The following is a 22,424-nucleotide window of genomic DNA, read 5'->3' as shown; positions in this document are numbered from 1 at the left end:
CTGCTCCAAGGTCGGGCATCCGGGGTGGGAGCAGACGGAAGGGCAAGGGGGCAGGTCTCGCGGGCCGCCTCTCCCGCGTGCTCAGCGAGTGGATGTAAGCAACGCTGCCCGCCTCCTCCCTGTCTGATCACCCTCTGTGTCACGTTCTTTGTCCCCGCGCCGTACACGCTGTGATCGCAAGCCCAGACTCATCCCGCAGTGACAGCGGAAGCATACCCCCGTCGGGCGGACTCTCAATTCTCCCGGCCTCCTGACCTTCTCCGGGGCCGGGGGCATCTTGAAAGCAGAACCGCGTGCTTCTGAGGGCCGGCGGGCAGCCGTGCGCCAGGGAGGGAGCCGCGGCCGCGGGCATGCTCTAAGCAGCGGGAGCTGGCGTGGAGCCGGTGTGGTCCTGCCCCGCCCCCGCACTCCGTGCCACTCACATCGCGAAACCGAGGCTCGGAGGGGCAGAGGCACAGGCCCAGGGGCGCCCAGGCAGCAGCAGGAGGCACCCGGGTAGCAGGGATCAGGGTGGGATCAGATTATGGTGGTTTTAAGTCATTAAGTCGTGTGCGATGCTTGTGACCACACGGACTGCAGCCCACCAGGCTCCTCTGTCCATGGGATTCCCCAGGCCAGAACTCTGGAGTGGGTTGCCATTTCCTTCTCCAGGGGATCTTCCCGACCCAGGGATCGAACCCAGGTTTCCTGCATTCCAGGTGGATTCTTTACCAGCTGAGCCAGGGAGAGAAGCCCGGATTCCTTGGGTTCAAATGCCAGCTCCACCCTTCCCCAGCTGTGCGGCCTCAGGCAAGGGACTTCCCTTCTCTGGGCCTCGGTTTCCTTATCTCTACAAGGGGGATGACGGCAGTCCGCACTCCCCAGGGCTTGTCTGAGGGTCACATGAGCCGATACGCTTGGGAGGCCCTGCGAACACGCCCAGCGGCACGAAAACAGCTGCAAGGCTTGTTTTCGCTCTGGCCCAGTGTCCTCCGCTGGGCCCACCCGCGGGCCTGACCGTGCAGTGGAAGCCTGCTTCCTGCAGTTCCGCGGTTCACCGGGGGAGGGCGTCCGAGGACTCACACAGGGCTCTCCTCACCGCCCCTCCAACCCCTCACAAAGGGCCGCCGTGCTGGGTGTAGTTCCGGGCCCCTCTGGGCCCTCTGGCTGCCGGCTTGGCCCAGTCTGAGCACGTGAGGGCCGCGGGCCTCGCGAGGCCCCTGGGCTCCAGAGAAGGGTGTGCAGGACCGGGCTGCGCCCGCGGCCCCCACTGCGAGCCCGCGAGGCCAAGCGGCTCTGGGCGCCCACCCTTCTCCAGCTTCCACAGCCCCACCCCACCCCCGCAGGCTATTTCCAGCTTCTGCCAATTCAGCTCTTGGCGAGGACAGAGCACGGATGGGGGTGTTGGAGGCCAGTGAACCAAGGGCAGGGACCTGAGTGGCCAGTGAAATAATGGTGCCAGGGACAGGGCACGACTCCTGGGGCTGAGACAGCAAAGGTTATACCCCTTCCACCCGACTGGGGGTCCAGCTGCCAGGCTGCAAGTTCCCTCACCCAGCCCCGTGGAGAGACGCCCCACACTGACAGGACCCAGCTCCTGCCATGCGAGGGCTCCCTTTGGAAGAGAAGCCTCCCACCCTGGGCCAGTTCTGCCTGCCGATCCCAGCCCCTGCCAATGTCTTGAGAAACCTCCCGCTAAAACTACCCAGTCGAGCCACTGCCGAAGCCCCAGTCGACAAAAAACAGGAGAGACAGTCAATGCTCATTGCGGATTTAGGCCACGAGGTTTGGGGGTGACTGGTTATGCGGCATTAGGAACTAGTAATAAAGCACTGAATTACACAAGTTAACCAGGGAACAAAACCTCGCAGTAGGCAATAAAGGTGAATCTGGACTTAAGAAACCTGGTTATAGAAAACATACAAAATCATGGACAGAAAGAAGGGAAGTCATATTCATGATAAAATCCTCCTGGGAAAAACAAAGAGCCTTTGGGGTCCCCCCAACCCCCTCGAGCAAATCCCATTCTTTTGCAGGCTCAGCATCCTCATCACCAAACTTTCCCTCCCAGCAGTCTGGGATATGCAGCCCTCACTGATTCCATAAGCCCCCCAGGATCCCCCCAAAGACCTGAGAACTCTGGAGCAGGCTTTTGATAAAAGCAACTTTCACAAGTCTGGAGGAAGGAAGGCTCTAAAATAAGTCAACCCCTGCAGGAGGCAGGTTGCTGGGAAGTGGTCGTAAAGGAACAATGAAAAGGCATGGTGGCCAGAGGATGGCCCCTGAGGTCCCCCCAGCATCGTAGGGGCTGCCCAAGACCTCAGTTGGGCAAATACAAGCCCTGAGGCCCCAAAGGAAGCCAGCGCTCTGCAGATGGGGTGGCTGAACCTAGGGCCCTGAGACTTCTGGCTAATTAATCCCACATATCATGGGGACTGTGCCCTGCACAGACACCTGAATCTCTCCAGCATTGCTTCTAGATCTTCTGAAAGCAGGAGCGTGGCAACAAGGCTTAGAAGGAATTCTAATCTCTTGCCGCCCTCCCACCTATCCCATAAAGACATCACCCATCAGCTGGGAAGGGCCGATTCACCTAAGAAGCAGAGCCTTCGGGGTAGAACTGCCCCCATCCCCCACATCCATTCCCCTCAGCTCTGCCCACAGAGACCAAGTTGGACACAGTTTGAGATTTATGTTCTTCTGGGGTTTTCTTTTTCTGGAGCATTGCATATGGTTTTTAGAAGAAGAAGAAGAAAAAAAAAAACTGGAGTCTTTGAAAGTAGCTGGAAACTAATCGCCCCGACTAATTAAGAGGCAGGTTAGATTAAGCTCTGATGCAGAGTAACTTCTCTATGGGGCATTTAATACACTCACTCAACCCCTGTGGGCCTGGGTTTAACCACCTACGGAGGGGATATGAGTAATAATTATCTCCTTTGGAGAGGTGCTGGGAGGGTTAATTAACTCATGGCTGTGAATGCTTTGAGCTTCTCCGTGGCCAGCTTGGGGGGTGAGCCTCGTCCCGAGTGCTGTTCCAGGAAGAAGCCATCCCTTGCCTTCTGTCAAGAATTTGTGACCCGGCTACGTCTCCAGGCCCGGGAGGTGCCCCCTCAAGGTCCAGCACCGACCCTCGCAGCTCTAAAGCTCAGTGGTGCTTTGGTGGGAAGAGAGGCTGCCTGCTGCTTCACCTTTTCCTGCATCTGTCCTTAAGGAACTTTAGGGCAGGGAGGCCCATCTTCCCCAAACTTCCCCATGACAACCAGAGCCGCGAGCACAGCAAAGGCACCAAGCCAGACTCCTCCATCTGGTTTGGCCCTTCCCAGGTGAGCGCTCACCTGGCCGCCTGCCAGAGCACACCCAGCCAGGGTGGGCTGGGCGGATGGCCCCAGGATCTGGTGCTGGTTCCGCCCTGGGACGTCAACCTCAGCCACATCAGCTCGGCTGTGGGACAGCACCTTGTCCCCGGCTTTCTGCCTCTTTCTGCCTTGTTTTTCTAAGAAACCATATATGATAACACAAAACAGTGTCCTCAAAGGGCTTTGAAAAAGGAAAGGCGTTTATGCAAATACACGGAAGGGTGATGTTTTGGAAAATGATAATAATAGTTCGCAGGAATGATGTGAGGCAGAGGCCCCCAAATAAAAGAGGTCGTGGGCCCCAGCGATCTCAGCCGGGAGACAACCACCATGGGTGGAATCAGAGACCGGTGCCGGAGGCATCTTGGGCAGAGAATTCACATCCGGGACCAGTGAGGGACTTTGTCAAGGTCACTGGCAGACGGAAGCAGGAGCTGGGGGTGTGCTCCCCACAGCCTCCTCGATCCTGGCCCCAAGCTCCCCGCCCCACACACCTCAGGCTCCACCTGTAGAGAAGCTGGGTCCCCAAGGGCCAGCTCGGTCTGCTCCTAAATGACACAAGCTCTGGAACGAGAGCTGCAGACCTTCCAGTTCTGGGAAAACTGCCAACCAAAGTGCTGACTTCAGCAGCCCTGGGTGAAAGGGAACACTTTCTGGGGCCCCAAGTGGGGTTGAATTTTCCCTCCCTCAACTCTGGGGGTGCAAAGAATTAAGCATACCACTGGGAATTCCTGGAGTCACTCACTTTAACTCAATGAACGGCTGTCTCCCTGGCTAGTGATCCACAAGATTAAAGGCCCCTGTATGCTCTGAGATGATATTCCTTCCATTGAGAGATGGGCTTCTCTCAAAATTCAGACCCTAACTTCGGGGATTGTCAGACTCTCGGGGATTTGACTGAAGACAAGAGAGGCTGGGGTTCAGAACCTGCAGCCCTGGCCCAGCTCCTGGGGAACTCACAGGCGCTCAGATACGAGGGCCCATCTGCTCCCCATCCACTCCAAGGAGCAGGCAGGGAGGGGGGTGCGACCCCGGTTATGGAGCGGGGGAGATGGAGGCACCATGGTTGGGAGCTTCCTCCTGTGGGATTCATGGCAGGCTTGGCAGATGAGTTCATACCTGGGAACGGGAAAACACGGGTACCCCTCACCCCAGGGACTCAGACCTGGAGCTTCCTCCCTCCCGGCTTGTCTCCCGTTCTCCCGGCGTGAGCCAGGACGCTCCACACCTGAGCTGGAGGAACAAACCAGACCCCCCAAAGCCTGTCTTCCACACCACAGAACTTCATCTCATTTGCATTTTAAAAAGCTGTGGGTACACACATATGCCCAAAACATTTGAGGTGAAAAGATAATAATAAGAGACTTCCCTGGCGGTCCAGTGGTCAGGAATCCACCTTTCGAGGCAGGGGCACAGGTTCGATCTCTGGTCCGGGAACTAAGATCCCACATGGCGTGGGGCAACTAAGCCCACGTGCCACAACGACTGAGCCCGGCTCGCTCCAGAGCCCAAGCGCCACAGCTAGACAGAAGCCCGCGCGCCGTCACGAAAGGTCCCTCGTGACGCAACCAAGACCCAGTGTGCACAAGCAAGACCTGGTGCAGCAAACAGACAAACATTGAAACAGCACCTCCAGGGATGCATGCTCACAGGGGAAGCACAAGTCAGCCCGGGGTCAAGTAAGCTTGTTTTTTTTTCATGAGTCTGCATTTTTAAGTGTCACATCACCTTTCACACACACGAAAAACAACAACCTAATGAGAAACAAGCAAGTAAAAACAGAAAAAGTGCTGCTGGGTGACCGGCACAGAGCCCCTGCCTCAGGCGGCAGATGCTCCCGCAGACTCGGGTCCCCGGCTCCACGGCCAGGAGACAGGGTCTCAGGCTGACCTGGAGTGCCTGGGTCGGGGGGGGGTGGTCCCCCCTCCATGAGGGCAGGGTGAGTCCCGCTTGGGATCAAATCCTGCACTTTGGCCCAGAGAACTGGGCACCTCTCTCCTCAGTTTTGTCATCTGTAAAATGGGACCTACTGAGGACTTTCTTTGTGGAACAGCTGCATGGTTTAAACGGGACCACGCAGTTAGGTCAAGAGTGGCCACCACTCTGCCTCCCGGGAGTGGAGCCAGGAAAGCCCCCAGGGCCTGTCTTACTGCCCACGGCCCCTGCCCGCAGAGACGGCACCAGATCTGAGGTTTCCCCGGGCAGGAAGAAGCCCTGAAGCGGCGGTGCAAGGAAACCACACACCGCCCCAGTCAAGGGCCTGGCGTCCATGTCCCAGGGTCACTCGGGGTCTCCTCTAGGCACCCGTGGCTTGGGGGAGCTATTAGAAACACAGAGGGTCAGGCCCTGCCCTGGACTCGGCAGAGCCCCGGGCCTAGGTGGGGCCGGACAGTGCGTTCCTGAGGCTCTGGGTGACCCTGGCGCTGCTGCCTGGGCCCCCCGCCCCCGCCCTGGACCACACCTGGAGGAAAGTCACTCGCCACCGCCCCTCTGCACCTCCTGGGCCAACTGCCTCTGGTCGCCAGGCTCCAGAGGCCTCCCTGATCCAACCAGCCTTTCTGGATCAAACAGCTTTAACGCTGCCCCAAGGCACTGGGCAGTCTCCTCCCCAGTCCTGCTGGGGCTGTAACTGCTCAGTGACTGGCAGCTGATTTCACTCACGTCTTTCTCCTCAAGTAGACTGTAGGGGCACACAGGAGGTGCTGAGAAAGCTGTGGCTAATTGGATGACTCTGACCTGGCTGAGGTCTGAGCCAGACTTCCTGGTCCACCGCAAACAAGATCTGAGGCTTCTGGCCCACTTCCGTAGGTCACCCTGCCTCAGTTTCCTCCTCTGGATTAAGTGAGGTGATTTGTGTAAAGTGCTCCAGCAGTGCAGAAAGCAAGCACTTGGCTACAGCAGAAGGGTCTTTCCAGCTTTCCAGCACACAACTGGCTGGTCGAGTCCTGCCGGCTGTGTGACCTTGGGCAAGTACCGCACTGCACCCTCTCTGGCCCTCAGTTTCCTCATCTGCAAAGCAGGGATGTGAACCCTGCCAACCTGACCTAAGGCTTGAGCACTCCTCCTCCGCGGCTCTGGCTGCCGGGCTAGCAGGTGGCTAAATAATCTCCGGGCTCCCCACCCTCCGAGGCAGGAATCACACCCACTGTTTGGATGGGGACCCTGGGTGCTGGCTTTGCCCACAGCCCTGCGAGAGCTGAGACTGGGCCTCTGTGCGGCCTGGTACCCACATGTGCAGAAACACACCGGGTCAGAGGGCAGCGTGCAGGCCTGCAACTCAGCCATCTGCCTTTTCCCTTCTTGGGCCAAGGGCGCCATCTGCTGGGGGCGTGGGGCTCGGCACCCCGGTGCACCTCTGCTGGGCTCTGCCTGTGCCCAGGCTGGTGGGGTCATGACCTTAATAAAGCCATGCTGGGCCCCTAGAGGCTCTGCACCCTGACTGCTCCCCACCCCAGAACAGACCTTTGGGATCTGGCCTTGATGCCCACAGACCTGGGGATGGAATACTGGGTGCTGGCTCTAGAACCTTCTCTCCTTTTGTTGGCGTGGTTCAAATTCAGTAGCTATTTACGAGTCTGGTGAGGCAGCTGAGACTCACGCCAAGGCCCGAGTGTGTGAGATGCAGGTCCCTCCATCAGGACGCTCCTGCTGGTCTGAGGGCCCATGCCCCTCCCCAGGCCCCTGGGCCCCGGTTTCCTCTCTGTCCCCCTGACCCCACAGGGCCTTCATGTCCCAGGCTGAGGGGCTGGGGCTCTGGCTGTTCTAGCGAGAACTGCCCATCCTCCTCCCAACTCCTGGTTCTGTGGCTCTGGAACCTCCCTGTGCCCGTGGGGGTCAGGAGGGCAACTCAGGTCCCCCTGCCACCATGCCATGCCATGCTCTGCAGGCGGCCCCAGCAGGACCCCAGGCGGACTCTCAGTCCTGACAACCTCCCAGCGCTGGACACGGGCTGCCAGAGAACTAAAGTTAGGGACACTCTGACCCTCAAGTCTGCTGACAGATAAACCACAGAATATGCCTCCTCTTCCTCACGAACTGCAGGAGCAGGACTAGTCCCCCAGGGAGCCCACAGGGCGTGGCTTCCTGCACTGAGGAGCTGGCGGGTGACCTGCTCCAGGGACAGAAGCCAGGGACTCCATCAGCCCAGACCCTCACCCTGGGTCCCGCCCCTCCTGCTGGGGAGACAGGAAAGGGTACCCGGGCCCTGTCAGCACTGCAGAGACGAAGCCGCCCATCACCCCTGGTCATGGAGCACCCCGAAATGCCCCAGGGAGCAGAGCACACAGCCGCTGGGACCCATCCCGGGCCATCCTGACAGGCATCCCCAAAACACCCCAACCCCTCCCTTCCTTCCATCATGGTGGCCAAACACACAGACGATACCCTTGGACACGTTAACCACGTTCAGAACAAACAACTCGGTGGCATTTCACACCGTCACTCCAGTGTGCGGCCATGACCTCTGCGTGGTTCCAGGACGTTCTCATTGCCCCACGCAGAGATGCCGTGCCCGCTGGCAGTCACTCCCCTGGCGACAGCTCCTCCGCTTTCTCCCCACCTGCACGGGCGAGCTAGCTCCGCACACTTCACACACGTGGAGTCACCCACACGCAGCCTTCTGTGGCTGGCCTCCTTCACCCTGCAGGCTGTCGTCAAGGTTCACCATATCAAAAAAAAAAAAAAAAAAAGGTTCACCATATCGTAGCCTTTGTCTGCGCTTCATTCCTCTTTATGGCTGAGTAATACTCCACTGTGTGGATGGACCCTGTTTGTGTTGTTGTTTTTTAAATCATCTGTTGATGGACATTTCGACCATTTCTACCTTTTGGCTGTTGTGAATCACACTATGAGGAATACGCCTGTATAGGCTCCTTTAAGGTATTTCAAGGGCAGGCATGTGGAGGTGGAACTACAAGCAGAGAATCCACCCTTCTCAGGTAGACGTTTCGCTGAGCTTTCATGACCCCGTGTCTCCCCTTCCAACCCTCACACCCGTTGGGGCAGTGGGGGACGTTCACCCCACGAGGGAGATGAGGTCACCGGCGCCCGGAGAGGCTGTTCTTGGGTCCCCCGGCTCCAGGGAGCAGGCCCATGTGGCCCCAGGGCTGGCGCCACCTGCCTGCAGGCTGTCATCGTGTCATCTCCCAGCCAGCCCTGGCTTCCATTCCTGCCTGAGAAGACGCGGGGCGCTTGGCACAGGCAGCCTTGCAGGCTTCCGCTCCGCCTGTCCCTACATCAGGCCCCCGAGTGTGGCCACAGGGCCTTACTGCCCTGGTGCCCAGCTCGCCGGCCGCAGTGTGAGGCCAGCAGGTGGCTTCTCAGAGGGGCCGGGAGCCGGGGACCGGGGGCACTGAGCCATCGGGCGGCTGCTTCGAGGGGTGAAGGAATGCCGCGTGCAGCTGAACGGTGCACGTGGGAAGATCGCACCAAAACCGAACAGTTTTCCAGGAGAGTAAAAACTGCCAAAATTCATCCGAGAGGCAGCAGCAGAAACATGAACAGACCTCAAATCCGGGGAGAGACAGCAAAAGTTGTCAAAGGATTAACTCCAAGGATGGTGAAGGCCAGACACGCTGCCTTGGAGCGTGGAGGGATGGATCGTTCTCGAGCGGGAAGCTGGTGGGGACACAGTGCTGCTCCCGGAGGCATGGCTGAGGGGCGGGAGGAGCCGCCGCGTGAGAACCCAGACCGGAGTTGGAGAGGAGGGCTGGGGCCCGCCTGCCCCGCAGCTCCCGGAGCGGACGGTGGTGACGACGGGAGCGCTGGACGTGGGCCTGGGGACCTGCTTGGCCGACACACCTGTGCCCCCGGGGGGTGGGGTCCCCCGCCTGTGGTGGGTGCAGGGTGCCCTCCACAGAGGGAAACACGGAGGCAGGAGGGTACTTAGAAGGAGCATCCGTAAGAGAAGGCGCCCTGCAGACCCCAGTCTGGCCCCCAGGCCCCTGCAAGTTCCGCCAGGTGCCCCCACCCCAGCCCTGGGGCCTCCAGCTGCTCCCCCAGAACCAGGCGCGTCTCAGCCAGAATGTGACCCAGAGGCTGCCCCCTCCCCCGCCCCTCCCCTAGCTGAGCTGCTCTCCCCACTGGGACTCTGTCCCAGCACCCAGGATGGTAGGGAAGGGGAGCGTGGGGCCAGAAGGCCCCTGCAGGCCTGTGACCCCAGAGACACCGCGGCCCCTCTGGCCTAGTTTTAGGGTTCCAGCAGCCCCGACCTCCTCTCGGGACGGACAAACATCTTGACGCTGTTCATTACAGGCGAGCCAGTCCATAAACCTTACAGGCTCAGCGTGGCTGCCCTCCTTGACCTGGAGGGGCTTCTCAGGCTTCGGGGTGCCTCTCCAATGTGCCCCTCAGAGACTGCTGACACCAATAACCACAGCTCGCCACCGCCTCCAGGCCTTGGGTCCCTGAGATGCCCGGCACCCCACCCAGCCCCAGGAGAGCAGGCGAAGACCCAGGTACATGCCTTCGTGTGACGTCGCATGGGCAGGAGGGGAGGGAGAAGGGAAGGGAAGCACTCTGCCGGGCAGGTCAGCCAGCCCTCAACCCCGCCGATCCTGCCTGGAGCTCAGGGTCCCCCCGACGACGGAAGGGCGCCCGGCTGTTGATACACCAGTTCCCTGCAGTCACTAGGAAGGGCGTGGCTACTAACATGTCTGGCCACAGGCCAGGGATACACTTGGGGCCCCAGAAGCACCTGGGAAAGAAAGCCACTCAAGGGCAGGCGGTTGGAAGCTGAGCCCGCAGGATGAAAGGGGTGGGCGGCACGGGCCGGCCTGACAGCCTCTGCTTTGCCCCCAGACAAGCCATGAAGATGGGGATGCCGGCCGTGGTCATGAAACGGAGAACCGCAGGCCTCTGTGAGAACAGGCAGATCCCTGAAGCCAGGTGCATCTGCCCCAAGGCCGCCTGCCTCCCACTCCTCCTGCTCCGTCTAGCTGGGGATGGATGGGCTGTCGGAGGCTGCAGACAGGCACATTTAGAAACCGCTCTTTCCTGGGCGGATGGCAGGACCTCACACAGAACCGCTCCCACCCCGGAAACACCCAGGGCGACGTCCTCTGCAGCTCTCGGGAGCCGGGGCTGCAGAGGATGACTAAATGGATTTTTCCTCCCTCTGGTGTGCGTTTCCTTCAAGGCCGCACGCAGGATGGAGCGTTAACAAAGCGGCCAGCCCAGGGCAGCATCAATCCAACAAGCACAACAGCCTGCGAGCTTTGATTTAATAAAAGCGGCCCCCACTGGGCCACTTTAATTGTTTCCAGATTCTGAAAATATTTGAAAAGAGGATGCAAATGGAAAACTCCATCTCTGGCTACCGCGGCTTCCCGAGCTTGCTGTACTGGACGTCCATGCAGGCTGTGTCCTCAGAGAGTCACCTGGGCAGAGGGAGCGAGCCCCTGATGCCACCCAGACAGATGGCCCAAGCGGGGAAAGACACGGCAAGGGGAGGACCTATTCACCTGGCCAGACAAGGGTGGATGTGGGTGGGAGAGCAGCTGGTCAGCACGTCATGGCCTTGCCAGCGAGCCCTGGAGGGACGGGGCTCGGGCAGGGTTCCATCGCCCGGAGACCGGGGGGCAGTGCTGCGGCAGGCAGGATGCAGGGCCGGAGCCCCCAGAGTCCGCGCGGGGCGCTGGTGGCTGAGGGAGGTCACTACGAAGCACCTCTCCAGCCCCTTCTGGCCAGAGTGACGCCAGAGGAGCAGTCTCCCCAGGCCCTCTCAGGTGGGAGGCAGAGCAGCAGCACCCCCGGGAGGACGTGGGGGTGGAGTCCAGTGAGCTTGAGCTCAGCTGGGCGGCCTCAGGAAAGTCACTGGCCTTCTCTGGGCCTCAGTTTTCAAGCCTGCAAAATGGGCTGGCTGTGCAAACCCCAAAGTGCTCAACAGAGTCATGGCGGGTCAGTGGCATAGCACGTGCGTGGACCACAGGTGCCCCACCTACAGGCGCATCTGTTGTCTGCAGGCCCTGGGCAGACCTGCGGCCAAAGGCTGGGGTGCAGCAGCCACTCTGGCTACCTTCCGGGGGCTCTGGAGCCCCTTCCCACGACTAGGGTTTGAGGGGGGCCGGGGAGGCTGGAGAGAGGTTCTCTGGGGCCGAGAGGGGGGCTGGGCAGGCAGAGCTGGGAGGACGGTCTGGGAGTCTGCAGTCCCCTGGCCTGTTCGCCACCTGCACTGTGCTTGTAAAGATCTCCCTCATCAGGAAAGATGGTTTGTTATCTCCATAAAACACGAGCAGAGAACACACAGCACGCGCGCACACACACACACACACACACACACGCGTTGACAGGTGCTCTCCCACCCCGAGCCTGACACAGATGACAGCCTGTCACGGTCTGAATGTTACAAGTCAATTACGCCCACCTCCCTGCCAGCCTCAGATGCCTCCGGGGGCAACCATCGCCCCGTATCAGGGCACCGAGGAAGGACGTGGGACGCTCCCCCGGGGGAGGCCCGCGCACCCTCTGGAGGCCGCTGCCTGTCAATCAGGAGGAAAATCGGAGGTGGGGGTGGCTCATTTATTCTCATCCCTCAACCTCCATATCAAACACCAGGGCAATGAGACAGGGAAACACAGCGTGGTTCCAGCGTGGCCTCGGGTGAGTTTCTGAACATCCCTGCCCTCGGTGTCCCCCTCTGTACAGAGGAGCCCATGTCCACCCCAGCGCTCCCCTATGGGAAGCGATGTTGGGTCAGTCTCTTCCTCTCCTGGAGCTTTCCGCAGCCTCCCCGCCCCTCCCCCCCCACTCTACCTGGACCTTGGTCATTTATGTCAGAGTCTGCTGGGGGCCGGGAGAAAGTGGGCCCAGACACCTGGGACAGAAGTGGATCTCCTGCTTCAGACCCTGGGCAGGGCTCTGTCTGGGCAGCTCTGAGCATGGAGCGCCCCCCGAACGGTGAGACCCACCGCCCACGCTGCTCCCCGCCGAGGACCGCGTGGAGGGAGGTGAGGCGGGGTCCTGCATGGAGGGGAGCGGGGCTCACCGTGCGGAGCCTGTCTGGCGGCTGGCACCAGTACTTTAGGACCACAGCACCACCAGGAAGAGGACCCGGGGCCCTGGCCGGCCCAGGCCTGTGCGGCCCCCTCCCCCGGCCCGGAGAGCACGGCTGCTCCTGTGTTCAGGCATAGACAACGCACTGGGGTAGCAAGGAGGGACAGCGCTGTGGGAACACGGAGGCAGGAGAGAAGGCTGCTGGGGGGTGGGGAGCGGGAGGGAGGGGTGCTGAGGAAACCGCCCCTCCTCATCACCATTGGCAAACCCTGACACTCCAGCCCCTGGGCCGTGGCAGGCAGGGACACATACGGCTCACTGAATCTTGATGCCCGTGCGATTATCCCCACTTCACAGATGAGGAAACTGAGGCTCAGAGAAGCAACCTGGCCAAGGCTGCTGGTGAGTTTGTGGCAGAGCAGGCTTTGAACCAGGCCTCTGGCTCCACCAACCCTGTTTTTCACCAGCACCGCTCTGGCCCCTTGTGTATCGGCAGCAACGTGGTGTGAGGCTGCCTGAGAAGGGGCGGCCCGCGGAGGGTTCTGCAGGCGAATAGGAGTTGGCTGGCCGAGGAAACAACTCACGGGCTGGGGAAAACGTGGACGTGTGCCACAGAACGGAGAGGAGTACAGGCGGACAGAACACGGGTGCATGCCTGACTCACAGGAGGTGCTCAGAAAGTAAACACAGCAGGAGGTGCGGGCTGGGACGGCGTCAGGCGCAGGCCGAGACGCACACACCTGCGTGCACACAGGCACCTCCCCCCCCGACACACTCTCTGCTCTGACTTCCTTCCTGCCAACACCCAGAGGTGCCTCTGCATCGCCCAGGGCCGCCCCCCCAAGTGCTGAGCGTCCTTGGGGAGCTGCCGGGGGGTGACTGAGAAGAGAGGACTGGGTGACAGGGAAGCGGCGAGGGGTGGGGAAGCCGGGACACCCAGCTCTGGATTTTTAAGGGTCGGGCACTCCACTGCAGGGAAGCTGCCACCCCCGCTTCCCGGGGGGCCTTAGCTCTGGGTGGGGAGGGGGCCTCGGATGCTGCCTCCAGCAGGGGCCAGCATCTCAGGGGAGGCTGGCCGAGCAGCCACACCGCTACTGCTCTGATAACCTTCAGCCCTGACCTCATTTCCCACCGAGGCTCGTGCAATTTCTTCCAATTTTCCACATAATTAGCTGAGCAGGAGACACATCCTCTCCTCTGAGGCAAGAAGGAGCCGGCTGCTCCAGGGCCCCAGGGCTGTGGCCGAGGGCAGAGCCGGCCTGGCAAGTGCTGGATGGCGGGCAGTGGGGGGGACAGGATGTGGGCAAGGGTTCAGATCTCTGCTCCCCGACCTGCTGGCTGTGCAACTTTGGGTCAGATGTCAGGCCTCTGAAAGATTCAGGTCACACAGGTCTCTCCCGGGATGCAACCGCATGGCACTCAGAGTGGCCACTAGATCCTTGTCTCTACCCCACCCCTCTTGGCCCCCGAAACACCCCCAGAAAACAGTCCCCTCCTTTTTTCTCTTCTCTTTCTTCCAGGTCTCAAACCACCCCCTCCAGTTAGGAGGGTAGGTCTACGTGACTGCACTATGGACCCACTGGCCTGGGTCTTGCCATCTGTGAAGTGGGCACAACAGAAGACATCTGGAAGGTGAGACAGAACAGGTCCACACGTGGGGGTCTTGGGCACAGGGCGGCCAGTCCCTCAGAGCCATGAGGGGCTGTGACCGAGCCGGGGGCAGTGCCAGCGGGGCAGGGACCACGGGGCTCCTTTCCAGGGATGCTGTCGTCCCTGCCCAGTTCTAGGAGGGACCTGGGCAGCTCTGCAGTGCTGGCTGTCAGTAACCCCCAATTAGGCTGACGTGAAGGGGTAAAGGCCTTCCTGCTGGGCCCTGACAAGCACCAACTTGCTCCTTTGGCCTCGGTTTCCCTAACTGGGCCATAAGCAAGGCCACTCCTTCCCAACTACAGAAGGCACCGCAGACAGAGAAGACGTACCTCCCGACAGCTTCGCCTTGGGGCAGGAAGGGGTCCCCACGGCCCCCAAGGTGCCCCACAGCCTAGGAGGAGGCTGGTGGGGGAGGGGTGCCCCAGCTCCGTGGGAGGAGGCCAGTTGGGGTGGGGTGCCCCCGCCTCCCTGAGAAGCTCAGGCTCCTTGGAACGGCCTTCCCCTGACAGCATGAGCGATTCCTTTCCTCCCTCCGGAGCCGGCGCCAAGGCCTGGAATCCATCACTCCGTGGCGTCTGTCTAGGGCGCTGCCGGCCGCCAGGCCATGCTCACGGGGAGCGCGGTGAATGTCCCCAGGTGGCACGGGGCCCAGAGAACGTCAAGGCTGAGTGCGGACACCTGCACTGACACCCGCCCCGTGACTGTGGGCGTGCGGACTCACCTCCCGACCCGGGGACGCTCACTGGAGAAATGCCCTCACCTAGGGCCCATGAGCCCTCAACACCTGGGGTGCACCCCCGTTTCTTGTGCCTATCAGCAAGGCCTCGATGGCCTAATCGAGAAAGCGTCTCCCTCAGGAAAAGCAGCAGCAGCGACCAGGGCAGAGGGGGCCTGGAGCCAGGCTGCACGCCCAGGGCATGTGGCTGCGGCAGCTCCCTCGCTGCGGGGTCCTTGTATCACCAGGCCGCTTTCCATACCCTTGGGACAAAGGGCTTGGAGGATGGGATCTGCAGCTACGGATGGGCTGTGAACCCTCAAAGGGCCTTTGGGGATTTACAGCACAGGACCAAGGGAAGGCCACCAGGGAAGGCGCAGGGCTGAGAAATAAAGGAGAAGTCGGGGAGGCCTTCCTGGGGTGGGGAGAGCAGGGGGTGAGGCTGACCTTAGAAAAAGACAGACATCGAGAGGAGGTGGCCGCAGGCAAGCGAGCTGAGGTGTGACGGCGCCTGTGATCTAGAATTCTCCGTAAACAGAGATGGGTTCGGGCAGGTCTGGGTTGGGTCTGGCGGTGATGCCCCCACCTCGAGGATCTGCAGAAGGCCTCTCACCCTGTCTCTGTATGGACTCCCATCCCGCAAGGGAGCTCCTGGTAGGGCAATGACTCTGTGTTCTAGTGCTCAGGCCAGCCCGGGATCCTGGCCTGGTCAGGGTTGTGCCAGAGGAGACAAGAGCAACCTACAGTGAGGGATACAGAGGGGTCCAGGTGTCCCAGGAGGGACCTGGGGCAGAGAATATAATTCATTCATTCATTCATCAAACCTACAGTGAGGGATACAACCTACAGTGAGGGATACAACCTACAGTGAGGGATACAGAGGGGTCCAGGTGTCCCAGGAGGACCTGGGGCAGAGAATATCATTCATTCATTCATTCATCAAACGTAAGGCCCCTGGCCCTCTTGGTGCTGACCATGAGGAAGAAACCAGAGACACAGGCCTTGGCCTGAGGAGCTCATGTTTCAAGGGGGAGACAGGCGTGAAATCTGTTCCCAGAAAGCTGACTTGGAGGGGCCTATCATAGAAAACTTCCTGGAGGAGGTGACACTAGAGGGTGAGTTTTCCCACAGGAGAAAGGAGGGGTGGGGGATCCCAGTTACAAGAGACAGTCCAAGCATACTCAGGTGGAGGCCAGAAGGGGGCCTGAGCTGGGAGGCGCTGTGTGGAGGAGGATTCTGGAGAGCAGAGACTGGGTCCCAGGAGGTCAGACTCTGCGGGGAAAGCAGCATTCTGAGCAGTCAGCTCCCATTAGCAGCAGAGTCGTGACTTGCCTCCACCCACCGAAGGGTGGCTGCAAGCTCCCTTCTATGTTGTTGAAAACCATGTTCCAGGCCGCCAAAATCAGTGATAAGCTTTTCTTGCTGCAAATCGGCTGGTTTCAGCCTCATCTACACTCCCTGCATCTACCCGCAGGACCCTGTTCCTGTAACTCCATTGCTCGTTTCCTCTTAAGAATAACAGAATGATATTTCTCCTCCCTCCCTATCACTCCCAATTTGGCAACACAGGGAAGCGGCCCTCCCAGCTGGAGAATTCACCGTGCACTTACAGCACGCCACCCACGACTCCAAGCACTCACTCCAGAGGCGTCTGTCTGCTCCTCACCACGACCCCATGCAGCCACTGTGCTGTTACCATCCATTTCTCAGAGGCAAAAGTGGAGGCTCAGAGAGGCCAGGTAACCAGACGGTCATCACACAGCAACCCCAGTCAGGACGCGGAATGTCTGATCTCGAAACGCAAGGACTTGACCCCACTGCCCTGGCCTTCTTGGCCCCGGGTGCCTGCATGCTGCCCACACATCCCGCAGCCCAGGTTCTCAGCAGAGGGAGGGTCTGACTGGAAGAGCTGCTGCTGGGGAGCTGGCAGGGAGAACGAGGGCTCCAGGCCCCTGGACCACTGAGCATAGAGTGAAGGCCCCCAGGCCACCCCTGCCCATCCCGTCCCCCCTCCTCCTGCCCTAGGATGCTCGGAAGGAGGTTCTCAGGTCTCCGAGAAGGCTTGGGAGTCGATTGAATGTGGAGGGTACTCTGAGCACCAAAAGTCAGAAATAAAAAATCAGGAGACGGTGAGGAAGGAGCAACCAAAATAAAATAAAGACGCCCTGGAAACCCAGCATGCGGTGTGTGACACCCCAGCAAGGGCCAGCTCGGGGTGCGGCCAAGGCCCCTGTTCTGCCTGGACCAGCTCCTGGCCAGCAGTGCCAGGGTCCACCTGAGGGTGTGGGGGCCTGGTCCACAGGGCTGCGCGGGGCCAGTCTGAGATGCCCCCTACCAGGGCTTCCCTGGGCTCCAGAAAGGACCTGCAGAGGGGGCGGCGGGGGGTGGGGTGGGGGCAGAATCATACTCTGCATCTAGAACATGTGTCTGCACAATGGTGTCACGCCTCACCCATCAAGGGCTCCTCTGCCTTCAGGAAGGAACTCCAGGGTGAGCTGTCCCTGACAGGCGACATCTGAGACCCTTGGAGAAGGTCCCCAGTCCCTAACCTCACTGCCCCCACCCTCCCCCAGCAGGCCGTACCCCTGCTCATCTCACTCCTAACCTCTGAGCGAGAGGTCCTCTCCACTTAGAGTACCCATCCCTCCTTCACTGCCGGGGGGCACTGAGAGTCTACGGAAATGTCTCTCAGGCAGCACCTCCTCCTGGAAGCCCTCCCTGACGCCACGGCTGGATAGGAACCCAGGACTGAGCTCTACGCCCTCACATGGTGTCCATATGTTTGTCCTCCCTGCTAGTCAGCAGCTCCAGGAGGCCAGGACGGCTCTTCAGACTCAGCAAACACGAAGCCAAACAAAATGCAATGCAAAAGGTGGCAGTTTCATGCAGTTGGATCTGATCCTTGGGGCCTTAGAAGTATCTATCACAGAATCAGTGGCTCTCGGCCACATCCACTGACAGAAGAAATTCAAGCTTTCACACGTGAGCCAAGTTTATTCCGGGCCCAGGACCGCACCCCACCCCTCTGCCACCGCCTGAGCCAGCAGCATTGGCATCACCTGGGAACTCGTCAGAAATGTATATTCTGCATGAGGAGCTCAGGCGGCCCGGCGACATGTTTAACAACCCTCCCCCCCCACAGCAGATCCCAATGCCGCTCAAATGGGAGAACCCTGCCCTAAAATGTATAAAGGGACACTGTTTTTCTAACAAGCCAAAAAGGAAAAGGAGTGGTGATGGGGAGAAGTGATCTTTGTTATTCATCCTCGTAAATACACACGATAGCAGTAATCATCTGTGATGTCACCGCGGCCTTTCCTGACCACGCTGTTTGAAATTGCACCCTTCTGCCCTCGCCGCCTCTCCGCCCTCCCCGCCTCTCCGCCCGCCCCAGCTTCCCTCTCGTCCCTGCCTCTAATCACCTCTAATTAGCTGTCAGGAGGATACAAGCTAGCCCGGCCCCCTCCCTGACAACAGCAGGGATTACATATGTGATCTCTCCGTTTTTTATTTTCTCCTTCCCTTTTGGAAGAAAGGTCGGCAGCCTTTCTGTTCACTGCTCAGCACCCAGCACCCAGTGCAGGGTCTGGCATACAGTAGGTGCCCAATACATGTTGGATCCATGGAACCCAGATGTGCGTTACTGCTTTCAGCTCGCTGCAACACATGCCCTTACTGGATGCTTTGCAGAATGTCTGAGACAGCCAGGATGAGTATCACTTTATACCCAATTTGCAGATGAGCAAACTGAGCCTCAGGCAGAGCAGACTTGCCTGACAGCAAACGGAGCCTCAGACTCCCACTTGGGTCTGAGTCCTAACCCAGAGCTCTGCGCCTGTAGGCACATTCAGGCCCCAGGGACCCTCCATCCTGGCTCTGCCCTCCTACTGCTGCCAACAAGCAGGCCCAGAGGGACCGCGGTCCAAGGGCACTGCCAAAACAAACCGCCGGCCTGGGCACCTCGGATCCAGGGCTGGAGGGAGGAAGGCCATGGCAGGCCTCCTCTGAAGTCTCGGCGCGCGGCTTCAGGGCCGCGGTGATGACGCCTGCCATATGAGAGGCCCCCCGGTGTAAAGACACACAGCTAATTAGCTGTCAGGAGCGATGCAAACTCTAGCTGGGCCCCTCCCCGACAGCGTCTCCCGGAATCGCCCTCTGCCACCGCGTGTCACCACATGATAAAAGGAAATATGTTCAAAGCCGAGCCACTAACAAGAGATGAGGAGGCTCACAGAGGCAGAGAGAAGCAGATTGCCTCTGACACACTCCAAGGAAAGGGGGATAAATTAAAACCATTAAAAAAATAATTTGTCATCGTCAGGTTTCCCAAAGAAGTTCTTCTTGAAGGGCAGACTTCCTGTTCCGGGCCTTCTGAGCATCGCCTAGGAGGGGTCCGTGAAGTGGTGGAGGGCCTGGGCTCTGGGTTCTCCCCTGCACCTGGTGTGAGTTAGGGCCTCGTGGAGTGGGGGTGCTCAGAGGCCCCTCACGATCAGGTTTATGGGAGATGCTAGGAGATGAATGCAGGTCAGTGCTAGCGTCGCGGGGACATCGTAAGTGCTCCTATGTCTGTGCTGCTCGCCGGCCCCACTGAGCTACAGAAACAGGCTCGAACCCGTGACTGCTCTCTGCAACAGCGGGGATAACAGCTTGGACCTCAGAGTTCTCAGAAGAACTCAGTGAATGCATGAATGCCTGGAACACACCTGGATAGATGGTTGCTGCTCTGGTCATAGTTCAGGGACATTTGCTGGGCCCTGTGGACCTTTGAAGGTGTAAAGGGAGACCAGTAAATGCCACGCCCCCTCCTACCAGCAACCAGGACTCCAGCAGATGGGGCTCAGCCTACCCCTCACCCCGAGCTTGCCCTTGCCTCTCCCACGTGGCCCCCATGGAACCTGCTACAAGTGCTGCCCGGGGGTCAGAACCAGCTGTGCCCCCTTGAAGATGTGCACACCCTCTCTGTAGCCCCCCTCTCAGGGAGATGCACACGAATTGCTGACCCTCCTTGATCCCTGACCAGAAGTCAGGCACACCTCTAAACAGTCCATCCACGAATTCACCCTCAAAAGTTCTGGCAACAGGCCATTGTACAGAGGGGAACACTGAGGCACCAGGAGGCAAATTGGTTTCCCCAAAGTCACACACTTAGTGAGTGGTGACACCGGGAGTCCTGCCCCCGCAAGAGCCCTCGTGGGGTGTTGCAAAGATTAAGTCATGCACATGAAGGTCTCTACAAGCAAGCAGTCGGTAAACGCTGGTTGGTGATGGGACCACAGAGGAGGTGCCGTCAGCAGGAATAATACATGGGCTCTGGGCCTGGGCTGCAGGACCACAAGCAGAGGAAAGACGGGCAGCACCCAGATCACAGGGTGGCCTTGGCCCTCCAGGCCCTGCGGGGTGGGAGGGGAGATGAGGACTGGGAGCTGGCCAAGTCAGGCGAAGCACTCAACTTCCAGATGGTCTGAGCTCCTGTGACAGGGGACACAGCCTGGCTGAAACTGGGCATCTTGGTGGAATTCATGGCGACAGGCGGAGCCCACACCCCTCCCCCTTTCTCTGCAGCTGGGGTGGGTCAGCAGATGTCTTCACGGAAAAACAAGAGCTGTGTCAACAGAAGACCGAGGTCACACATGGACTCCCTGCGTCCTTCTGTGCGAGGACCCGTGTGCTCATGTTACAGGATGTGGGTGTGGGGGTAGGGGCCCTGCTAGACACAATCCTGGCCTTCGCACAGCAGTCTGGGGAGTGATGGGTGAGACCACAGCAGTGACCCGGGGGTGGGGGGGCTCCTATGGGTCAGCCCCCGTTGCCATGGAAACCTGCTCCTGCTGGATGAGTCCACTGAGTTGAAATATTTGACCTGACAAGCATCAAGGTCACTGAAATTAAAGCCATGGTGTAACCCCTTGAGACCAGAGGTGACCTCAGGGCTAGGAGGCTGGGAGGGCTTGCTGGAGAGGGCGGGGCTGGAGCTCCCCCCTCCCCCCACAGTTCCCCCATCCACCCCCCCCCGCCCGGCCTATTGCCTCTAGAAGGACAGGTGGGAGGCCTCGGGGCCCCTCCTATAGGCCACTTGAGTCTGGGACCACCCTCCAGGGTCCTTTCAGGAGCTTGTGCCGGGAGGGGTGTGGCTCTGCCCATTGCCTCACTAGACCCCCACATCCACCAGGCCCCCCACCCTGCCTCTCCACTCCTTCAGCTCCAGCCAGACTAACCCCTTATCTGGGGTGGGGGGTGGTCTCCATCTGCAGGAAGCCGAGTCAGGGCCCCACTGCCTCTGAGCTGCTCCAGTGCTCCCACCGTGAGAGTCCTCCCTCTCCAGTCTCCCTTCTCCAGGTGGCCCCCTGCCTCCCGTACTGATGCTTCTGTACCTGCAGCCCTGTGTCGCTCTGGGATGGTGGCTCACCCTCTGTGCCTCGGGAGGGTTACCCATCTCCCCCACCTGAGGACAGCCGGCACTGCGTCTCTGTCCTGAAGCTCCCCGCCCGGCTGTGTCTGGACCCTCAGCCCCCTCACACGGGGAGGCGTCTCCTGGAGCCGTAGGGTGCAGTGGGGGCACACGCAGCGGGGGTGGCACGTGGTGGCGGGGTCACTCAGTGGGGCTGGGGTGGGCCTCCCAGTGCGGGTGATGGGCTGGGAGAGGAGTCAGCCAGGCCTTTGGAGACCCGGGGCACCTGCCCCTACTGTTTTATTTCTGTTCTCGCGGTACACTCCTGCCCCCCACCCCCAGCTTCCCACCATCTCCCTGGCCACCCAGGGCTGTCCTCGTCATCCTGTGCCCTCTGCTGGCAGGGGTCAAGGCCTGGCCGAGGCCCAGGACCCCGAGGGGCCTCTGGGGAATCTCCCTTCTGCCTGGCAGCCCCCGGGGCCTCCCTTAAGTGGCTCTGGCCCTAGAGAGAGACGAAGCGGGAGCAGCAGGCCCTGCTGACATGCGGCGGGGTTGCCATGGCAACCGTGCAGGGCGGGCCAGCTGGCAGGAATGGAGTCTGGCAGAGCAGCGGGCCTGGCCTCCCACCAGGGCGAGGTCGGGCTGGGGCGCGAGGGACCAACATGACAAGGCCGTGGCCTCTCTCAGGAGGGCGTGGGGACCACCCCACCCCGGGCTGTCACAGGCCAGGACTGACATCGAGGGAAGCCCACTTCCTATCTGGTCACACACGGGGTGGGGGCTCTTGCTGGGATTCTCTGATGCCTTCTGAGGCCATGGGCACCCCCGCCCTCCGCATCCCGCCAGCTGAGCAGGGAACGGCTGTGAGGCTGTGCGGTCCGGGCGGTGGCGCTCCACTGGCTGTGGTCCTCACTGCTGCAGCCTGCAGCAGGGACCCAGTGCACCGGGCTGAACGGAAGGACGAACAGGCAGGCATGTTCACAACCGCCTGGGCTGGGGGGCGGAGGGGAGGCTGCTGAGGGTGGGGAGGGACAAAAGGCCCACCGAGATCAACCCCGCCCGTCAGGCCCCTGCGGACAAGGGCAGCGGCACTCACCCCTGCTAGACCTTTCCTGCTCTCACCTGCACCCTGGAAGAACTCAGAGCTCTGCTCCCGGGACAGGAGGCCAGGAAGATGCCCGTTCCCAGGGAGCTCCAGGCCCCCTTCCCTCCCTCCATCAAGGGACAGGGGAGCCAGGCTCTTCCCAGCTGTGTGATGGGCCTGCAGGAAAACGGCCTCACTCGGACCAGGTCTGGGTGGCACTGGGTGCCGAGGGAGGGGCCTCTGGGTGCAGCTCTGACTCTT

At 60.4% G+C, this 22,424-nt stretch overlaps 1 protein-coding gene and 1 long non-coding RNA gene across 8 annotated transcripts in view; one reads left to right on the top strand and one right to left on the bottom strand.

Moving 5' to 3' along the window:
• The window catches only part of GSE1 (Gse1 coiled-coil protein), a 392,727-nt gene that overhangs the window by 304,267 nt on the left and 66,036 nt on the right, over window positions 1-22,424 (bottom strand). The gene's annotated exons all lie outside the window — the stretch shown is intronic.
• LOC133053882 (uncharacterized) lies at window positions 11,731-18,965 on the top strand. Of its 5 annotated transcripts, XR_009692344.1 has the most exons (6): window positions 11,731-11,933; window positions 12,684-12,728; window positions 12,823-13,022; window positions 13,847-13,958; window positions 16,261-16,430; window positions 17,384-18,965. It is a non-coding gene; the product is annotated as an uncharacterized LOC133053882 (long non-coding RNA). The 5 variants fall into 5 exon arrangements; XR_009692347.1 differs by lacking the exon at window positions 11,731-11,933 and having other exon boundaries at window positions 11,940-12,728; window positions 12,823-12,995; XR_009692346.1 differs by lacking the exon at window positions 11,731-11,933 and having other exon boundaries at window positions 11,940-12,728; window positions 12,823-13,006.

The sequence above is a fragment of the Dama dama genome, chromosome 4 (assembly GCF_033118175.1).
Source record: "Dama dama isolate Ldn47 chromosome 4, ASM3311817v1, whole genome shotgun sequence".
NCBI lineage: Eukaryota > Metazoa > Chordata > Mammalia > Artiodactyla > Cervidae > Dama > Dama dama.
The sequence above is the reverse complement of the archived record's forward strand: the minus strand, read 5'-3'. Positions and strand labels throughout refer to the sequence as shown.